At 30.3% G+C, this 16654-nt stretch overlaps 1 protein-coding gene and 1 long non-coding RNA gene across 2 annotated transcripts in view; one reads left to right on the top strand and one right to left on the bottom strand.

The window, feature by feature from the left end:
• LOC126734946 (uncharacterized) overlaps positions 1-7090 on the bottom strand; it is a 127799-nt gene extending 120709 nt beyond the window's left edge. Inside the window, exon 1 of the mRNA XM_050438804.1 lies at positions 6910-7090. The gene's annotated coding sequence lies outside the window, so the exon portion shown is untranslated. The remainder of the gene's footprint in view (positions 1-6909) is intronic.
• The window catches only part of LOC126734951 (uncharacterized), an 88615-nt gene that overhangs the window by 50858 nt on the left and 21103 nt on the right, over positions 1-16654 (top strand). The window lies entirely within an intron of this gene.

The raw sequence follows: 16654 nt of genomic DNA, 5'->3' as shown, positions 1-16654 counted from the left end.
GAATGGAATTTTGCTCTGTATAAAAATTCTCAGAGATAAGGTGACTCGTAAGTTATAAATTTGAAAGACGAAAAGGCTTTTAAAAAAAATTTATTTTAAGAACATTACAGCGTTATGACTTAACTCTACCAAACCTTAAATCTATCTAATTAAAACGATACAAATTACTTCTTAGCTAAAGTAAAAATAATAACAATGCAAAAGATCATATTCTATAAAGTAAGGAATAAAATATACTATAGTAAGGGGTTATATGTTCCATAACTCCTCCCTCCTAAGAAACGAGCTTACGGATGGTGCAGGATTGGTGAGGTGGTTATATGACGATCTCTGAGCAGGACTTCGTCATAGATTCGTCTGGATGTAGGCTTCTCTTAGATATTTTTAGCATCAGGAATTTCTGCACCATAAAGTAGCTAATTATTGCTACTAGCAGAATATAAAGTAATACAGTATAAATGCTGGTTCTGTGGTAGTATACAGGTTGGTTCAGGGCCCGGTCAAATCTTTGATGCTGAATCTCGATGGATTTATGAAGATGTTTGGCTTCATTTAGGTCCAGTGAGCTTAATTCCAAATTATTGAAGAGAATTGGTGTAGCTTCATTGCTAGGCTGTGATAGGTTAATTTGAGGTAGTTTGATGTTTCTGGATCCTTGTAATTTTTGATGACAATGTTTCCGATACAAAGTTCACAAGTAGAATCCAGTTTTACGATGTAGGTGCCATTTAATGGGATATTGTCTTGATTGGAACCATAAGTCTGAATAGCTGCAAGAGGTCGAGGTACGATTAGCATCCATTTTCCTTCTTCCGGTTTTTCTGCTTTAATGGTGGTAATTTGGATTTTCGTCTGCTGGCATTGGGATATTGATTCTCTAAATTTTAGCATCTGTACTTCGTAAGATGCATCTTCGTCTATAGACAAGGGGTTAAAGTCTTGGCAAACGTATTCGTTAGTGGTGATCTTCCTGCATAGTTGGTTGGATTTTGCATACTTCGGCTCATTAAGGATTAGGTATTTGGTTTGCGGAAATATTACATCGTGGAAGGTTTTTGAAGGAGTAGGTAGAGGATAAAGGTGGTACAGTAGATAACTGTTCTTCTCTACGATCGGCATTTCGATGATAAATATGACTTTATTTTCCTTTGCGTAACTTTTTATATTAAGGACTTTCTCAAAAAGAAATACATTTTTAAAAGTTGGATCAAATGGGAGTTTACCGGATATTTAACTCGTAGAAATTAATTGAATTTTCTTAAATAAGTCAATAATAATGTTTGGTCGTCTTTTTTTCGATAACTGTTGACTTTAGGTATAGGACATGATGTACGAAACATACGTAGAACTACACGTGAAATTCAAAAATGAAATAAAAAAGGTGCTTTAATTTGAAAAAATTAAGTTGATGGTCGTAATATATTTTTGAGCAACCCTGTATATATAAACTTCATGTACAAAAATGCGCAACTTGAAATAAAAATCGACGGGTCCAAGCGTTTTTTTCGAACACACCCCTGAATTTTAAATGAAATAAATTTAGACACACAACTTTTGGGATGCACTGTATATTAATAATAGATAAATGTGTTGATAATAAAAGTTTATATTTTTACCAATATTTACAAAAATTTGTAAACATTTTTCAATTTTTGCAATCTGTCATTTGCAAATCAAACCAAAATGAACTACTAAAAATATGTTATAATTATTCTGATTTCATTGACATGAATAATGTACACAACAGTCATAAATATCTCTTTTATGGATAATTAATAATTTTCCCGACACTTGGATTTATCTACATAAATGTTAAATTTCACATAAAACTACATTACTCAACTTCATTTTCAATGCAGTTTTTAAATTAAACGCTACTTTATACCCGTCGAGGCGCTGCGGCACAAAATGTTATTTATTACGAGGGTCAGACGCGTCAATAAAATTCAAGACTTTGTCGGGACAAAGTCCCTATAAAAACCTGTTGATATACTCGGAACGCTATATGTCTAATCGCAGATTCCTCTTTCCGGGTTTTCCAAGTAATATCTAAGCGTTTTTTAGTGATGGAACACGCCATAATGTTATTTAGGTAATAGGACTACATTATGCGGGGTGTTTCATTATCGACGAGAAATAATTTAGAGTTTTTAGGTATTAGCATAGTCAAATTAGGTGGAAAAAAATCGTGATAGGCTAAGTTTTGCAAGAATGTCTGGAATAATACTTACTTATTAATATATTATATTAGAAGTCCCACATTTCTGAATTTGTTATATTTACGTAACTAAACCAGAATCATTGTCATTTTTTATAACCTGTAAAATATAAATTAGGGGATTGTAAATAAAATAAGTAAAAAAACTGGAAAAAGTGACTAAAACTAGCCAAACAGGTCGCTTATGGAGCAATTAGTGAAATCTAGTAAATATTCTAGAGTTACATATAAGAGCTAAAGAAACGGGAAATTGAATGCGTCATGTTTATTGCGTACAAAAAATTATACCCATATTTTACGCCACTAGGCATAATAATACTGCCAACTTTGTATTCAACAAATACATAAATGTCAAGATCACTATCATGAACATATTACAGAAGTTTTACTGCAGATGGTTTTTAACAATAAGAATATCAAATACATTTTATTTGGGTATATGGATGGGGATAGTAATTGAGCAGATTCCAATGAGGCATATAAAAGCAACGGGATTTACAACTTCATCACTAGCAAGGTGGATTGCTGGCATGGGTATGCATAACATTCACTATTGCAATAGAGGACTTAACTGGTATTCACTCAAGAAAATAAGGCGATGAAGCAGCTTTGTGAAAATTAAGGAATACAATCCATTTCAATGTAAGGATTTTATGTAAATTTTCTTAAGAGTAATCGGAGCAGATAATTTGGCAGAAGGACTTGGACAAGAAGTAATAAAAGAAAATTCAGGAAAAAATATCTAGACATAAAATGCAACAAGAGTGACAAAGTAAAAAATTTGTCGCAGATGAACAATAATGGAAAAATCCACCAACAATATGTTAACATCTCTCGTAGCAGTTTTCAGTTTTTTAACCGAATTATCTGTTCAAACAATATGAAAGAGGATGTAAAAAATTACTTTAAATTTGAGTTGTCATTGTACCCTTTAACGCTTTTTAAACTTGGCAGAAACCCGCAACGTTTCAACAGATTTGTCTTCGGTATATAAATTACGCAAAACACGTTTACTCTAAAGATCGTATAGTCTTTGATGGATAATTATTTCAATTTTTTTGACTTTTGAAAAACTTTTGATGCAAATTATTTAACAAAAAAAAGTAACTTGCAGGACAAAAGATCGGGTATAGTAAGAATAGTAAAAATAAACAAGAGTTTATAAATCTTCTCAAGACTTAAAAATGTAACAACATAAGAATGATACAAGCAGAAAGGGTTGCAGACTATCTAATTATTGAAACCGCTGTACATTTTTAAAATAACAAAAAAACTGTTGGGATATATCCAAAAATACTGATACTGCTATTCTTTTAACCCAACACTCAAAACACAAAACTAAAAATTTGGTTATGTTACATCTAGGAAAAGCTGCAAAACCTGATAGAATTACTAAGATCCCATAAAAGAATGTAATTTGTCTTCACATGCTGTTTCGGGATGTGACACCACCTCTTTCATTTTTAAGAAAAAGGAAATACTGTATGAGAAGTATAAAAAATGATATTAGTCAAAGTGCTAGCCTTTAAATATTTTTATTTCTGGAAGAATATCCGGAGAAAAATTAAATGAAATAAGATTGACATTTTTTAAAATGCTATACAGTATTCCGAAAAAATACTTTTAGAATTTAAGATTCACTTGATACAATAGAAAAGCTTCACGATAGGGAGTATCATCAACATTTAATCTGGCTGTATTACTACCTACAAAAGATGCTGCTGAACAACACATACTTCGAGTTTATTGTCAGGTAAACTGGATTAGTTTTTTTTACGATTTCTTTACACCTAAATATGTATTCTAGATACAGGAATAGATTGGTCGCAAGGTAGATAAAAAAGATAAATGCGACAATCTCTACCCTAAAGTTCTTACAAAGGAAATGGCTCTACCAGATATAAAAAAATGGTGTTCTGCAATTGCAGAGAAGATTTGTTCTGTCGCATGTTAGGTTTCAAATGTTCTTCCAAGTATAACTTCAGAATATCAGGCCGTAATCTATGTTCTTTTATTGAGGAATATAGCGATGAAGAGAATTTATTAGAAGAACTTATATTAGTTGTATGTACAAATTATTTACTTTTTTTGAACTTTTGACCATATATTTATTGAAAACAAAACTATTTTACGTTAGACTTAAATTATAAAACGTTTCTGTTAAAAAAATATATATATAAAAGTATTTTTAAGAATATTATACACTTGTTATTTTTTACAATATTTTAAATTACGCATTCCCTTTTTTCCAACTTGCTATTATTTATTTCCTTGGGACTTTTGAAAGTATTTTTGGTTCATTACTGTCAGAGGTTCTAAGTAACAAGATAAGCTACAGAAATTAAATTAAAGGAGATTCACCCAAAAAAAGGCATAAAATAAGAAAATTCGATATTTTGGACCGCCTCATGCAAGAATATTTATAATGATAGTGTCTTTGATTCCTTTATACCTAAATTGTTGAAATCATCATCATCATTTTCATTGAAACGATTTTTTTTCAGATTCAAAATTTCTCCGGATATATTCGGCATTTTTTTATATTTATATATAATTTATACTATGTATTTATTACTATGATATCTAAAACAAAGAATTAATTTCGATGTTTTGAAATATTCCTTATTTTTATAAGAGATTGTTGTTTTTTTTTGAAAGTAATAGAAAACGTAATAGTAAGTAAGTAAAAAAAGTAATAATTAAGGTTTTTTATTTTTTTAATATGCTATAAATAACAAAAAAAATATAATTTAAAATAAATTATGAATTTAAAAAAAATGCAAAATTTACCGAATCTTACATAGAATCTTTTATATTTTATTTAAATAATAAATAAATGGATCCACAGATGCGGTGACATTTAATAATTTGGTGAATAATATTGTGTATAAATATACTATTTCACTAGTCGTAGTATATTGTATTATAAGTATATTATACCTTATATTTGATAAAACTTATTTCGGTTATATTATTAATAAAAATTAAATATTATATTCTAATAAAATTATTAAGGTATATTTTCCCGCATTTTGACAAGGTACTGAATTAGACAATCAGTTATACATGATTAGACATTATAACAAGTTGCTAAATAAACCAACTTCTGTGAAAATTGTTTATCCTGCTTAGTTGAAGATAGTGTTAATTTTAAGTTGTATTTTGTTAATTTGGAAAATAAACCTATATGACTTTTTTGTCAAACTCTTGACAGGGTTTTTTTGCTAAACTTTATTTTTTATTTTTGAAAGTTTTTAAATTTATCAGCCAAACATCAAAAATGTTGAAATAAAAATGTGAAATACCTATTTCATGCCTAAAGAAATCATTGATTGGAAAAATTAAAGAACTTACCAATTATAATATTATAACAATTAGATGTGAAGTCAAATAAAACTCAGGTTTTAAGTTTTATTATTACCGACCTAAATAATTAAATAACTTATTAGTTCGACTTATGTTTAAGATGTTTAAGATGAGGTAGTAAGTTGTTACAAGTGTTATTCAATGTGTGTTATTGTACTTAAAATAAGGTCTGATCAGGCCGTAAGGCGAAACGCATAACCTAACTAATAGACGCTACATTAGTGAGACTTTGACTTTCCTCCTTGTTAGATATTATTAAAGTCTCTTTGAGAATAATGGATGAACTTTTTAAATATTTGTGGATAATAGATTTTCACTTTTTATCGACCCGAAGATGGCCTAATATAGGCCGAAACGTCAGCAATAGGAATTAAAATGTTTGGGTCACAAAAAACAACCAATTTCCCAATTATTTTGAGAAAATTTGCACTTACAGATTTTTCAAGGTATTATTCTACTTTGTAAAAAGTAATAACCTATAAGAGTTTTCGAAAATGTCCATAAAACAGATTTTTCGAAAAATTATAATGTTTTTATATTCGGAAATGAAAACTTTAATCATGTAACTTTTTCATTATAATATATATTAATAAAAAAAAATAAATTATTTTTAAGTCCTAAAAAATTATAAAATTCACATGATTTTATGGGAATTATAATTTTTTTCGTCAAATATGCGGACTTTTAAGATCAATTTTTTTAATTTTTTTTTAATTTTGAAAATTTTAAAATTTTTCCTAACCAAAAATCGCAATAATAATTTTAGTTTGAAATTGTGTATTTACATTTTATGATGTTTGCAATGCACTACATTATTTTTTTTAGACAATAACCATTAGATTTAAGTCTCATTGCTAATATTTGATATTCACTCGCTAAATTTGTAAAAAAAATTATTATTACCACTCGGGCTCTACTGGGTTAATAAAATATGGGATGCAGAAAATTCGTTTTTTTTTTCAAGAAACATCGTTTTTATACTTTTGAATTTTTCTAGTTGTTTTATTAAAAAAATTCCGTTTTCCTTACCAATTTTTTTGGCTAAATAAAGAATGTCTAAATCAATAGGTAAAATAAAAAAGTATAAAAATTAAATTTTATTAAAATGAAAATTTATAAAATAAAATTTTATACATTAATGATGAATTTTTGTCGATTTATTAAAAAAAAGTTTTTATTATATGAAAACTCCAAAAGCCTATATTAGAGCAAACTTATTTATTAAAAAATATTTAGTTAAATCTTCCTAATAATATCTTCTATGTATCCATATTGTAGTACTACTTGTGACTCTAATAATCATATTTTTTCTGTGTGTGACCTACCTTAATAATAAAATGTATACTTTAAAAACTTTCCATTTTTGAGCTGAAATCCTGAAAAAAAAATCGATTTACTCGCATTGAAAATTAAATTCCCGTACAATTTGTCCGGTAAATTCGCGTGTTTTATTTTATCCCGCGTATCCCGATCCAGACTCGTCCGTTGTAGGGACATCCAGTCTTCGGCTGAAAACTGTACTGGCTGAAATTTTCGCCTGAAAGTTTGTGATAAGAGAATGCTCGGTTGCCAAATTGGACAATGTTTTCCTAGTTAATTGGACCGTCATATACCTTGACAAAAGAAATCGAAAAAACAATCCTAGTTATGTGTGTATGAAAAACGCGAAAAAGTTACTTAAAAAAAGCAGATTTCATCTCAATTTTTCCTATTAAATATTTAAGAAAAAACTACAAGGCGTTACAAAAGTCCAAGTTGTTACTTCAGGGACATAAGATTTTAAGACAACAGTAATTTTTTTCTGATCCGCCTCCTAGGGAAGAGATGGTCATTTAAAGATGGTGCTCGTCGAGTGATTTTATGCTTATAACAACAAAGATATGTATTAGACATAATACTCATAAACAGAAACTTTAAAATTGTCAGTGGCGTCTAGAGATGCACACGTGGTTAACTTTTTTGTTGCTTAAAAGTTTTGGATGGAAAGTCCTCGGAAATTCGGAAAAATCAAACAATTTTCCTACAAGAAGGTACTCTCTGAAAAAGTTGCTTAAAGGTAAAAATCCTTTGAAGAAAACCTGGTATACGTATGAAAATTTAAATGGACCAAAAAAAAAAAAGACTTGGCTATAGAAACTTTTAAAATCCCAGTTCGGGCTTATCAAAACGCATTTAGTTCAAATTGAAAATTTTTGCCTTATACCATTTTTAAAAAATTTTACAAATTTTTGATTTCATATTTTAGTAACAACAACGGTTTGAGCACGTACATCAAAGCATAATTATGCTCAAAGTGACTACCATCTTCTTTAGTTTTGAAATCCTTTACTTTAAATAGCTATAATTTACAGGTTTGGAATGCATTAATAAAAAGAAAATTTTAATAGAATTAAGTTACCTATTAATAGATTGGACTCTGTTATAACTATACCGGTTGACACAGAAAAAAAGGAAACAGTTAATAACGTTTGTATTTTTCAAGATATAGAAATGAAATTTGGTATATCGATAGAACTTAATAGAAAAATTATTTTTCGTTATTTCCGGTTTAGCAGGAAGTGACACTAACTTTTATATTTTAAATGATACGAATGGTATATTATTACGTATTGAGATAGAAAATAATATTTTGAGAATAAAGATACCGCATTTGCCACTTTTTGTTTTATACTCAGAAAAAATAAATTTTTTAAATTTTGAAATAAGATACCATGAGAAGGAATCAAAGCCTTCGATGCTATTTTTAATAAATAAATACGTTTATTTATGTGACTTAGTTTTTTTCTTCTTATAACCTTATTTATCAAGTAATTTAAAAACTATATCAAATTATACGGAAAAAAAATCTCCATTTCAAAAGTGGTTGTTCGCAATAACGTGATATTAAAAAAAAATAAGTAAATGCCAAATAGCCAATGAAATCTATTTTTCTTGATTAAAATTATTACTTGAATAAAAAATTAAAACTTTTAACGCAGTTATACCACCTTATTTTAAAATATAAAAAAATTGATTCTTTTTATGAGTACAAAACAGAAAGTAGCAAATGTGGCATCGTTGTTCTCAAAATATTATTTTCTATTAAAATACGTAATAGTATACCAAGTGTCACATTTAAAATAAGAAAGTTAATGTCACTTCCGATTAAACAGAAAGTAATCAAAAACTACTAAATATGTCAAAAGATTCACTTATAACAATTCCATTATTCTACCAAATTTTATTTATTTATCTTAAAGAGTAAAAGAGTTGGTATTAAGTGTTGCCTTTTTCCTGTCTCACCCGATATAAGGTGACCCAGTTAGTCTAATTACACAATATATAAAAATATATATATAAAACATTACAAACAATTTTAGGCTTAAAAAAATTGATCATAAACACTGATAACAAACAAACATAATGATTAAAGAAACTCATTTAGGTTATATACAGTATCGGACAAAAATTAAGCGACGCTATAATATTCCTAAAAAACTTTGTGACTGTACGTCGTATAATTAGGAACAATTTTGCTAGTATCAGTACATACCTTTGTTAATCGTATTTAAACATTCTTTGCCTCTTGTGATGGATAACAAGAGATTGTTGTATGTTTTTATGCATTTTTTTATGGACAAATATAAAACGACTTCATCGATATTGTTCATACCATTAGTAGATAAACATCGGTTTTGGTCGTATCAAATCTATATTTTGTTTAAAAATGCCTTGTGGTAAAAGTTTTTCTATTGATCTTAAAGAAAGAATTATTGCATCGTATAAGATGGGAACACCACAATACGTAATAAAACAAGAACTAATGGTTCCAAAATTTGTTGTGTCGAGGACCATTCAGAACTATCGAATTAGAGGAAAAGTAGTAAACCGAAAATACCCGTCTGTTTGACCAAGAAAAACCTCCAGGAAACTGGATCGAAAAATGAAAAGGATCTCCCAGGCAAATCCTTTTCTGTCAGCAAAGCAAATTCTGACTGAAGTTGGGGGCTCTAATGTTTCCTCTCGAACGATACAGCGCAGACTAGTTAAAGTAGGCTTAAAACCATGCAAACCTGCCAAAAAACCGCTACTTAGTAAGAAGAATATTACAGCACGTCTTCTGTTTGCAGAACAACATGCTCACTGGACACCAGAGCAATGAAAAAAAGTACTTTTTAGTGATGAGTCAAAGTTTAATTTGTATAAAAGTGATGGTGTTCAATATGTTCGTCGTATTGCAGGTAAAAGACTTGACCCAAAGTATGTCCAAGGTACTGTAAAACATGGAGGTGGCAACGTGTTAGTGTGGGGTTGTTTCTCTGGCTATGAAATGGGACCAATTTACCAAATTGAGGGCATTATGGATAGGTTTAAGTATAAATATATCGTTAAAAATGTCATGCTACCTTATGCGGAATGGAATATGCCACTACGTTTTGTTTTCCAATACGACAATGATCCAAAACATAGAGCAAATGTATAAAAGAATGGTTTAATGAAAATAAAATAGCCATTCTTAAATGGCCAGCCCAATCGCCCGTTCTTAACCTGATCGAAAACCTGTGGGAAATTGTGAATAGGTAACTTAGAAGTAAAACCTATAAAAACAAAGAGTACATTTTTGAAGAAATTAAAAATATATGGAAAAATATTGATCAAGATATAATTGATAATTTAATTTTTTTGATGCCTCAAAGGTGCCGCCAAGTAATCGCAAATCAAGGCTTGAGGACTAAATATTAAGGGCGCAATCTGATAATGTTTTCTTTTATTTTTATTGTAAGCGTCGCTTAATTTTTCTCGTATAGAAATATTTAACTTTTCTTTTTCTTTTTATGATCTTGTTTATACGGAAGAATTTTAGTATGTTATGTAATAAATATATGTTTATTAACAAGTGTTTTTGTTTTATTGAGTTTTAATTCTTCTTGCGTTTTTACTTTTTTAATAAAAGAAAAAAACAGTATCGTCGGCCTATTTTTGTCCGATACTGTATTTCCAGGCTCACTAGATTCAATTTAAGCTTTAGTTTGAAGTTAAAAGTGTTAATAACTTATAAATTATTGGGAAGTTTATATTAAACGCTTTTAATCCCAAATGGTGTGGAAAATCTTTACTTGTATCAAATGTACATTTTACTAAAAGAAAATCATTTTTTTTACCCTGTTAATTGCTTGTGAACATACAAATGCATAAAACTTTTGTTTTATTCAAAAATATAAATTTGGATACCTGATATATTCCTGGCAATTTCACGATATTACTCTTGTTGTTTTATACCAAGAATTAATCTTAATAATCTTTTTTGTGTTATACATGCTTGTTTTGCAGTAGCAAAAACATACTCCATAGTGTAATCTTGAGCCAACATAAGCCTTGTAAACACAGATTAGCTGGTCCAGATCCGAAACTAGTTTTAGGTTTCTGAACATATAACAAAGACTGTTTAATTTTAAATTCAGAATATCACAGTGCGCCTTCCAATTTAGATTCTCATCGAATGTTAAACCCAAAAAATTGGATGCAGTAGACCTAGACATTTCCTCATTGTAATAAGTGTATTGATAATAGCTTTGTTTATGGGAATTTTTAAAATAAATAAATGATGTATATTATACCAAAATACAGATAAACGAAATCTAGTCTATGGCTTATCAACTTAATTTACGATTAAAAGAACAAAAAATCCATGTTATGTAGATAGCGTGGATTATGGATTATGAAAACATAAATAGTATGGAAACCGGGAGATGGACAGCAAATAAAAACATATTTCCTTTTAGAGATTTTCTGTAACGTTGGATAATGCGATTTTGGTTTTATCTTTCAGCCAGCAATGGACATACGCTTAAGTAAATTTGAAAGTTTATTATTACACTGAAACAGCATTAAATATCTATAGATAATTTATTATCTATGAAATAAAGCCGAACGAAAACGAGGAACCAATTATTTATTTATATACATTAGATCGACGCCGTGTACATCTTTTCGGCAACTAAATATTTTACGAAGGTAAGCAGAAGAGGAGGTACCGAACAATCCAAAGAAAATTAAATGTTTAGAATAGTTTGGCGGTAATTTAGTTGGTCTATTTTTCTTACCTGGTAATCTGATCTGACATTGACAGTGCAATGTGCCACCAGAATATATGCACTTCAGCTTACCGCTGCTCTTCGTGTGGTAGGCCTATGAGTTCGGGTTGAAATTAAATTTGAGTTTAATTTCTAAGTTTTCCCTTAAATTTAAAATGCAAAGATATCTCGGAATTTAATCGTTAAAAGGGGTGTATAGTTTTTTAGAGCGAAACTATGAAACCTGTTACTTTATAATATTTTGTTGCCCCCGGGAGGCGAAGGCCGAAAAGAGAATAAGGTAATAATATAACGATGATTTTATAAGTTTATTTTAATAAAGACAATTGATGATTTAAAGTATTTAATTTGTTTGTTGGAGAGAAAAACAATAATCTTAGTAGTATGGATAGAAATACAGGTAGGTAAGATATGAGATGAGTCAGAAGTCATGTTAAGTCCATTCAATGTAATATAAGAAAAAACTTATAGCATGAAATATTTGAATGCTACTACAGCTATAATTGAAATTTAATATGACATATATCTTGTATAAGAAAATAGGTTCATGCTTAAGCATGATGGTTCCCAACCACATTATGCGTTTTTTGTTTGACAATATTTGGGAGTATTAAGAGGTTCTATTAAATAGCCTCCACTATTACCAGATTAATTACCTCTAGCCTTTTTTCTTTGGGGACACTTAAGAATCAAAATCTATAAAACTGAGCTCACTTCGTTAGAAGATTTACAAAACAGAATTTTAAATGAGTGCCTTCAAATCACGCCTGAAGTATTGCAAAACGTGCGGTAACATTTTAAACAAAATTAGTATTATTGGAGATAATTTCTCTAGATTTATAAATTTAAAATGTTTTTAAGGACATTAAAGCTATCTCATTTTTGGTCTGTCATTTAATATTACTCGACATTTTTACGTTACTTCCTGGCGATTTTTTAATTAAAACAGCCCGTGATAATCTGTATTAAAAAAATTCTTAAACCGGATCATACTAATTATTATTGTAAGGAGAATCGAAAGACCTTTTAAACGACATACCGATTTAGAGTTGGTACCATCCCCTCTTGGGGTAGTAAGAGAGGAACTGGTAGGATATGTTGTAGAGTTTAAACCTGTTAATGAGCGGATTTGCCAAATCAGATTTGCGGGCGAGTGGTATTCAATGTTATCTATCTACGCCTCAACTAAGGAAAAAAACTAAATGAGTGCGGAACCCTTCTATAATGAATTGAACAGACCTTTTTACAGAATACCTAAACAAGACATGGTAATAATGCAAGAGACTTGAATGTTAAAGTAGGAAAAGAGGAGGTCTTTAGATCAGTAATTGCTAAACATGGCCTACATGCGTACTGCAATGATAACGGAATCCGACTACGGCAGCATCCAACAACCTATTAATCAAATCAACAATGTTCGAACACAAGAACATATAAAAAAGTTAATTAAGCATGTGCTAATTAATACAAGATAAGGCAGCAATAAGATCGACGTAAGAAGTCTCAGAGGTGTAGATGCAGATAGTGGCAATTTTTTGGTTAGAGCTAAAGTACGAGCAAAGACTATCTAACCAAAACTATAACAAAATACTACAACATTCAAAGATGAATGTCAGAATTTAGATTTTTTACCTAATGTAATACATTTTTATTATGAAATTTTAGGAACGAGACTTAAATTTGCTATAGTAGTAAAATGAAGCGAAATATCAGTCAGTACTTGATTGAGCTGGGATTGATAGATCAGTGAAAGAAGAGCAGGATGGATATGGATTTGCAGGTGGTAGCGGAACTGGAACTGTTGATTGTGAAAAGTGTTTCGAAATATGTTAAAAATTATCAAGAATCTAACCTTTCTAACCTACTTTCAAACTTTTTTGTACACATCCGCTGTACCGCCGTACCACTGCCATATTTAGTGCTAGGTACCCTTTTTTTACTTCTCATGTTTAATTGACTGTAAGATTTCAAATTTTTTTACCGCTTGGTTTTTTACATTAAATTTCATGCCTCAGGCTTTTGGTCTTTATAATATTGACTTTTACTATCTCATAAATTTGTTATAGTTCATAGGCAGCTTCAATATAGTCAATAAACTTTTTCTTTTTCCCAATCCATTTTGTACCACCGAAATCCCGCAACGTGTACCCAGTTTCTTTTGGTCTTCTGTCTTTAGCATATTTAGCCACATTCATCCATACAGTGACCGCATAAATTCGATAAAAATTAGAGACATGATTTTTTGAGAAAGCACTCGGACCCGTCGATTTTTATTTTAAGTTGCGCATTATTTCACATAAGTTTTTGTATACAGGGTGGAACAAAAAAAGACATGACGTCATCGGTTATTTTTTTAAATGGAATGCTATATTTTTTATTGCATTTATGAAATAGAGGCGAAATTCCAAGCAAGTTTCAAACACACAAACAAGAAAGCAAGTAAGTACGTCTATTTACAAATTAGGATAAAATGAAGGATAAAATGTTATAAAATGTGAAAACTCTTATTAATGTATCAAATGTTCAAACTGATCTTCATTTACTTCTTGGCTTTAGATTTACAAACCCATGTAAAACACTATCAATTATTTCGGGTGATATACGTCTAATTTTATATCTAATTCTATTTTTCAAATCTTCTACATTGTTTGACTTCTCAATATAAACTTTACTTTTCAGGTGGTCTGGTGACCTGGCCGGCCACTCTATTGGCCTTCTTCGTCCTATCCATCTTCCTGGGAACACTGTATCCAAGTAATTACGGACATCTCGAAAGAAATGTGGTGGTGCGCCGTCTTGCTGAAACCACAAATTATCTGTCGGGACAGCAGGGTCTTGTTCGTCTGGGTATAGGGCAGCCAAAGCAGGGATAAGATCTTCTTGAAAAAAATTCAAATAGCGTTGTACTGTTAAGTTCTCTTCGAAAAGTATGGCCCTATTACTTTATTTTCCACACCAGCCCAAACATTAATAGATTTACGGTACTGCGTATAAGCCTCAGTTGCCCAGTGTGGATTTGACACTGACCAGTACCGACAATTTTGCCGGTTTACGATTTACGATACCGTTTAAACAAAAAGTTGCTTCATTCGAATACAAAACTCGTAACACAAACTGACGGTTATTATTGCAAATGTTCATCATTTGCTCGCAAAATTGGTTTCTTCGATCAGGATCGTCCTCATTTAATTCGTGTATTAGTCTAATTTTATAAGGGTGGTATTCATTTGCTATTAAGATGCGTCTTACTGATGTTCCGGCTATATTATTATCAACTGAAATTTGTGAATATGCATTATTTGGATTTTTTTCGACGGAGAGCAGAACGTTTAATTTTGTTTCTTCAGAAATTTTTGGACGACCTGATCTTGGCAAATCCCTTACATGACCTGAAGTTATGAATTTGTGCTCTATTCTACTAACTGTTGACTAAGAAATAGGATGGTTTGGGTATTTGGCATTAAACAGTTCACTTACTTCTTTTTGCGTACGCACTTCATCCCCGTACCCTAGCATTATCAAAATTTCAATTCGTTAGGTTTCCATTAAATTAGCCATAATTTATTCTGATAAAAACTATTAATTTTCGAACTGACAGTGACATTTGAAAATTGAGATTCTTTACAAGCCCAACCATGGAAATAGCAACAATTGATAATGTTTATAACATTATTTTTGTCCTCGATTTTACCTTAATTTGTAAATAGACGTACTTATTTGTTTTCTTGTTATTTAAATGTAAATATTTCGGAAACAGTTGAGTTTTGAGATAAGGTGTGTTATACGAAACTTGCTTGGAATTTCGCCTATATTTCAAAAATGCAATAAAAAATATAGCATTCCATTTAAAAAAATGACCGATGAGTCATATCTTTTTTTTGTTGCACCCTGTATACAAAAATTTATGTGAAATAATGCGCAACTTAAAATAAAAATCGACGGGTCTGAGCGTTTTCTCAAAAAATCATGTTTCTAATTTTTATCGAATCGATCATTTTTATCGAATCGATCAGTTTTATCGAAGCGGTCACTGTATATCATAATATGTATTAATGTTCAACATTATAATAAAGAATATCAGAGGCAGCACACGTTGAGTCAACATCTAGCCAGGAAGATGCTGAGAAAAGCTAAATTAAGGGGTCAGTAATTGCAAGTACACAAACGATAGTGGGAAAGAATACGGCTAAAAGAAGGAACTCTTCAGTCGACAAGGAGTTTGAAGAGAAGATAAAGGCAAGAGACATGGACCGACTGGAGTCAAACAAAAAAACAGCACATGCACAACAGTAATGGTTTATTTTAATAAGGGAGAATAGGCTGATATACATTTAGTTTATGGCGAATCGCAGAGTAATGCTAGACTAGCTGAACGCAGGTATGCTAAAAAGTTTCCTAACAGAAGACATCCATTGCGCTCTACGTTTACTGTACTTCATCAGAGAGAGACAGATCAGTCATTCAAGAAGCATGAGACAGGAAGACACCGCATTATTAACATTGATGATGAGGAAGTTATTTTAGTTGCCGTTGAAGAAAATCCTGAAATTAGTGCAAGAAGCCTTGCTGCGGTTAATTAGTTGTCAAAATCATCTATGTGGAATATTTTACATAAAGAAAACCTCTATACATTTTATTTTCAAAAAGTTGAGGCATTTGGTTTTTTGGCACGAGATTTACCCTCTCCCCTCCTCCCACCCCTCCCCCGTTTAGAATTTTTCCACTGAGAGCAAAATAAAAACAAACACGATCATCAGATTTTTTCTAAGATTTTGTTTAGTTAATATTTTTTTACTAAGAATGGAGTTTTTAATATTCATAACGTTCATAATTATTTGAAGAAAACGTTTCCTCACGTTTTCATAAAAGCCCGTCATTAACACAGTTTGAATATTGATTTTTGGATAAGAGTAATTGGTAATATTTTATTAATGCCTTAATATAATATTTACATTTTTTAGAAAACATATTACCACAACTGCTGGATGAACTGCTT

Source organism: Anthonomus grandis, chromosome 4 (genome assembly GCF_022605725.1).
Source record: "Anthonomus grandis grandis chromosome 4, icAntGran1.3, whole genome shotgun sequence".
NCBI classification, from domain to species: Eukaryota; Metazoa; Arthropoda; class Insecta; order Coleoptera; family Curculionidae; genus Anthonomus; species Anthonomus grandis.
The sequence above is the reverse complement of the archived record's forward strand: the minus strand, read 5'-3'. Positions and strand labels throughout refer to the sequence as shown.